The sequence below is a fragment of the Panthera leo genome, chromosome D2 (genome assembly GCF_018350215.1).
Source record: "Panthera leo isolate Ple1 chromosome D2, P.leo_Ple1_pat1.1, whole genome shotgun sequence".
Classification (NCBI taxonomy): domain Eukaryota; kingdom Metazoa; phylum Chordata; class Mammalia; order Carnivora; family Felidae; genus Panthera; species Panthera leo.
Genome location: NC_056689.1, coordinates 9576088 through 9582087, shown reverse-complemented (window position 1 = coordinate 9582087; position 6000 = coordinate 9576088). Strand labels below are relative to the sequence as shown.

General features: G+C 48.2%; 1 protein-coding gene across 1 annotated transcript in view; it reads left to right on the top strand.

Moving 5' to 3' along the window:
* The first annotated feature begins 350 nt into the window (after positions 1-350).
* The window catches only part of CHRM3 (cholinergic receptor muscarinic 3), a 518468-nt gene continuing 512818 nt past the window's right edge, over positions 351-6000 (top strand). The window contains exon 1 of the mRNA XM_042907558.1: positions 351-1005. The gene's annotated coding sequence lies outside the window, so the exon portion shown is untranslated. The remainder of the gene's footprint in view (positions 1006-6000) is intronic.

The window sequence follows — 6000 nt, the reverse complement described above, 5'->3', positions numbered from 1 at the left end:
GTTCTCTCGGCAGTAAGTTGTGCCCAAGAATCCACTTCCTCTCAATCCTTCCAAGCAGCCCAAGCAAATGGACTCAGGAGAGAACACAGCAACACTGACCCACAAGATCTGTCCTTGAAGCACCGGGGGCCCGAGTTGGGGACACGCGTGGACAGAGCGAGCCCAGCCCGGAGGCCGCGGGGCTCTCCCGCCGCCGCCGCCGGGCTCCCCCGCCCCCAGGCGCAGAAAGCCCGTGGAGCCCGCACGCGGGAGCTGAGCGCGCGCCAGCAAAGCCACTGGGCATGCTCAGAAGCCGGGCAGGTTTGGGTCTGTGGCAGGCAGCTTGTGCATTACACCCGTGCTCGCCGTCCTGGGGGAAGGAGGAGGAGGAGGAGGAGCGCGGGAGGAAGAGAAGGAGGAGCGGCGAGCAGTAGCCACGACCGCCACCACCAGGCAGAGAAAGAGTTCGTGAGGAGGGAGAGACCCTCCTTCCACTTGGAGCGCCTTGTGTCTGCTTTTGGAAAGACAGAATACAAGATAAAGGAGGAGAAGGAAAGAAGGAGGGGGAAAAGTGAGGAGGGAGAGAGAGAGAGAGGGGGGGGAGAAAAAAAAGACGCGAACAGAGAGGGCCGGAGCGTGCCGGGCGCCCGAGGCGCGGGGGCGGCGGTGCCGAGCCAAGAGCGCTGCCGCTTGGGCAGGTGTCGGGCCGCTGCCTGGAGGCGGCATGTGACGCGGCCGCAGCTGCCCGCGGGCGGAGCGCTCTCGGACCCGGGAGCGCACACCGCGGGGCAAGTCGGTGCCTCCGGATCCCCGCGCTGCTGGTGAGATCGCCGGCGGCAGCCTCGCTTCTGCAAAGACGCGCGATGAACCGAAGGGCGGCTCCGGGCATGGGCGTGCGGTCCTAGGACACTCGCTCCCGGAGCGCCGAGCAGGAGGCGACTAAAGGACAGGGGACCCGGCGACCCCCGTGAGTCGAGGAGGCGCGGGCGGCCGGCGTGGGACGGTCACCTGGAGCGCAGCGGCCAGGTAAAAGACAGTGCTCGCCACCGGGGCGCTGGGCGAAGCGGGTGGAGGTAGCGGCTGACCTGGTTTCTTGCCTGATCGCGTTGCCAAGGGAAGAAAAAGTTTTCGGCCCGGGTAGGAAATGTCTTTGCTTTGGGGAATGCAAACAGGGTATTGGGGACGCTGGAGAGAGCTGGTCTGTCGATTTGGGGAGTAGGGGGGTGGGTGATGGAAACTTGAACCTAGAGAGAGCGCGATATTGTGCGGAGTTGGAGCCTGGGACCCAGGGTGGGAATGCTGGGGTCACCGCAAGTGCCGGGAAAATGACGGGAGTAACAGGAGCGGTGGCCGAGAGAGAGCGGGGGCGCACCACTGGGCTCTCCTCGAGCCTTGCATCCTCTCTCCCCCAAATGCCGGATTTGAGGCACCAAGAGTCCGGACAAGAGGAGCTACTCGGCTTGGTGTGTGCTCGTGCGCGCGCGCCTGTGTGATGTGCGTGTGTGGCTTCCCTCAGATGATTTCCTACCGCTTTTAGGAAAGCTAAAGCAGACACCCGCCAACCTCGAAATAGGGTGGCTTGTTCGGATTGCATTTCAGGGGGCGAAGAGGCAAATTTGGCACTTAGTGTAACACCTGGGCGAAGGTGGGTAGCCCCGGTGCGCATCTTTACTGACCCAGAGAGAGTCTACACTCGCGGAGCCGTGGCCGTTAGACCGCACCGGATCTTCTCTCTGGAACCCTCCCCCAGAACAGCCTCCTTACAGCTGGGTTAATTTCTGCGTGTTTTTAAACCGTGGTGGTGTGGGGGGCGGGGTGGGGGCACAGTTGACTCGTGCAGCAAAATGCACTTGTCTTTTTCGCGCTGTGCGTGTTGGAATTGTGATCCTGTTCGGCGTGCGTGTGCATGTGTGCGACTCTCCTAGCACGCAGGTTGGAAGTGGGAGAGGAAGCAGGGGTTTGGGAATTACACCCATATGGACAGATTACAAGAATGCAAACATTCATGTGTCTGCAAGTGTTATTTGAACCTGTCCGATGGCTGTAAGGATATGCTGTCCTCAGGCTGGCTGTGTTGCGATGTTGAACGGGATGGCTCTTCTTAGGAGGTAAATGTATGTATCCAAGCGTTTGTGTTGTTAAAGACACTGGTTATTTCACTGTATGTTTTGCACAGACCTTTTCATGCCTCTCTTGGCCTCTGAGTCCCAACAAAACAGATAGCCTGATCCCCCATTTTGGGTCTTTCTGTGTTACTATTTGAAAAATATTTTTTTTTCCAAAAAAAAAAAAAAATGTATTTGTTGATTCTGCGGTCCCAAATAATTTTATATTGTGAGATCATTAAATTGCATGAAACATTCAGCACTATTTCCTGTGTTTAAAACAATGCCCCTGTATTTACTTAAGAAAGAGACCCTGCCTAAGAATATACACTTAAGAAAGGGGAGAGGTGAACCTAGGACAAATACCAGCATATAGACAAGATTGTGGTAGTCACGTATAAATTTAAAAAAAAAAAAACTGAGGTCTTTCTGTTCCAAACGTGGTGGGATAGATATGGCGTTGGGTGCACCCTCTTGTTATGGGAGCTGGTATTGCGAACAGTATATAGAACATGCCTGCCTTTTCTGTGTGCATTCAACATGCCACAGAATTGTGGTTTAGATCATACGCTCCTATCCTTGAATAGCCTATTTGAGATTTTGTTTACATAGCTTGTCTCAATTAGCTTAATGTATAATTAGCTATTGTTGCATTAGAAAGCATGTTATTTTTAAATGGGTTTCCATATGGAAATATACCTTTAGCTTAAATTGCTGACTTAAAATTAATTATATTGCAGGTCTGATTTAGACTGTTTCTATAGGCTGGGGGGGGGTTTGCTAATAACATTGACTTCCAAAATGAAAATAGTACTACTGAAATGCCATTTTTTAAAAATAATAGCAAATATTTATGCAAATAGACTTAATATTTTAAAAAGGAAAAGAGAAAAAGATTTTGAAAAGAATCTTTGACAATGTATATATCTACTGCATGGGAAATTATTGTAAGAGGAAAGTGTAATTTGGGAAAAGGGAAAACGTGTGTGGAATTGGTCAACATATAGAGAAAGATTGATTGTGTTATAAGAGTAGTTTTGCATTAAACCCTACATTTAAACTTATTTAGGAAACTTCCTATTAAAGTTTAGTGAAATGTATGAATTGTACATTTTTCTTTTGGGGAAAAAAGGGAAATATCACATCAAAAGTATTACCAATTTCTGAAGATTATTTAGGCATACTGGGTTTTTTTAGGATGCACCAGTTTTCTTCTCCTTATAAAGACAAATGATTTACTTCCTTACAGAAAGAGTGTGTTGTTTAAGCTACAGTGTGTAAAAGCGTGAACTTCTTTTAATTGTGTTTCAGCTTTAATTGAGGGCAACCTGTTGAAAATGAGCTTGGCGGTGGGGGTGGGGGGGATATATGAAATTCACAATAATATAAAATTTCTTACATCCCCACCAGTCCACTGAATAGAAGGAAATTTCCGTGATATAATTAAAAGCAACATTCCCTTGTGTATTTGCAAATTCTAAAGTAATAATTTTGTTCATATTTGTACCTAAAATTTCCTCTAACATTTCCTGAGCCCACGTACTGTTCTTGCCTAATAGAGTTGTTAGCATTGGAAGAATTACTTGCCTACTCCTAAATGGCCTGGACATTGTCAGTGTAACTATTAAGGAACTGGGTCTTTGCAATGCAGGGAAGTTTATATTGAGAACAGCTGTGGTCTAGTGGCACTTCAGACATGAGATGAATGAATGGTGAATCATATGAAGACAGAGTCTCTGGTGGGTATGCTGAGAGATGCACCTGTCATTCACTGAGGGAACCTACTTTTATGTCATAATATATTATGACCCATAGCATTATCCTCACATTGTGGTTCTGAAGCATCAGTGAGTAACTGGAAATGTTTTACTTTATGCAATATGTTTGTGAATTGAAAAATACGTTTTTCGTACAGGAGAATATCAAAAAGACCTTTATGGCTCCAATAAAAAAAAATTAAGCAAATGCCTCCACCACGGTTATTTAAAAAAAAAAAATCAGCATAATAAAATGTGCCTTATGCTTAATTTTTGATGGCAGTGCTTCCCTAGATGGCCATGAAATGGTCCACTGGATTTTTTTTTTTTAACCTATCAATCTCATTTAGTCCAGTGGATTGCCTGTCCTAGTTGCCAGTATGAACAGAACTGGGGGATAGAATTGTAGCCTCGGTGGAAAGTTTTGATTTTAGGGGAGAAAGGTGAACAGATCACCTAATGAATTTGACAAGAGGCAAAACCTGTCAAATTGGAAGTTAATTTCTCATGTCTGACAAGACTCCATCTTCAACATTAAGGAACGGGTTCTTGTTCAGATCAAATTAAAGACTCTGAATCCTAAATCAGTAGTTATGGCCCTTGTCTCTCCACCAGCACGCCACAGAAAGGCTGTGCAGGTGCAAAAGGCATCCCCTTTTGGTTGTAATCCCACATCCCATGTGCTCCATCAGATTTCCCCGTTCCCTAAAAAGTGCATATCCTGGGCGACTTAGACCTGCATTAGCACTGTCATCAAATAAGGAAATGAAGACAGTTTTGTTGCAGTGAAGCTATTGGAAATATTGAATCACAATGGGCCGTACAGTGGAAATGGGGTGCCCTCCCCCAGCAATTCTTTCCCCATGTGCAAGTGGAGGAGATAGAAGTCTTCCTGTCTACGTTGCGGAATGCTTTTGGCCATCCATAGCCATGACTTTTGTGGAAGTGCTTTTCGAACAATCTCTAAAGCACTATTAAATGTGGCGCACGATTTGGACCCTTAATATTATTTGATGTGGAGCCCGGAGAGCCAGAGTACAGGTTCCCCTCTGGCTAAGTAGCTGGCTGCACTTGCGTTCCCTTCTGTCCGGAAGTTTTGGCGGCTTGTAGACTCCCTGGCCTCTGGCAGGCTCTCCCCTTCCGGCTGGCACTTCTGCTCTCCCACCTGTTGAAACGTCCTGCTCATGCACTCCTGAAGGCTAAGTCCTCTGGCTGGCATGCACCTTCTTTGACTTCTCTCTGCCGAGGCTGTAGCTCCCCACATCGACAGAGCCCCGGGATCCGCCGGTGGTGATGGCAGGCCAACAGAAGGAATATTTGAGCTCCTGCCATCTTCTTCTCACCAACTGTGCCAGTTCATCCTGAAGCCAGCTAGAATGTGAACACTTTGAGGAGAAACAATGATGGGGGGGAAATGGGGGAATACGATTAGACAAACAGTAGCTGGCTGATGCATGTGGGCTTTGAGCTCTTGCCTTCCCCAGCCCTGCATTGTGTGACACTGGGAGACTGGGCTTCTGGACTCTTCAACCAGTGCACTGCAGAGAAGGGAGTGTGAGGTTCACTGGCCCTAACCCTAGTGAGCTCTAGTGTTTCCCATGCCAAGCTAGCCTCAGTTTCTCTTACTCTTGTCATATTTTCCAAGGCTAGGCTTTTCTCATGTTTGCAGTTTTAGTCCTACAGGCTTGCCTGGAAGGGCTTTAGCTGTGACCTTGGCAGTTAGCCTCACCCTTGCCAAGAACTTTTCTCCAGGAGCAAGACTGCATTCTTTCTCTTCTTAGTCTCTGATGCAACCCTAAAGTGGACAAACCCCTAGGCCTAAGGCACAGTCACCCTCCTGACAGTGTATCCTTTCTGCCTGAAGAGTCGTGCTGCCAAGTTCCAACCTGACAAATAAATTCTCCTTGTGTGTCATTGTTGGCAGGATCAAATCTCAGTTCTCCACACTCCTCCTGGCCACTGTAATTTGAGTTGCTGACTATCCACTACAGAATTAATTCTTCATTAGGTCATTTGTTCTGGCCTAGCCCTAGCTTATTTCCTGTCCCCAGTGTTCCCTTGAAATCTGGCACACCAGCTGAGCCCTGACATATTCTACCTTCAGTCACCTCTACTGCAGGAAGTAGAGCTAGTGTAGACATCCTGGGTCAGGCAGGATA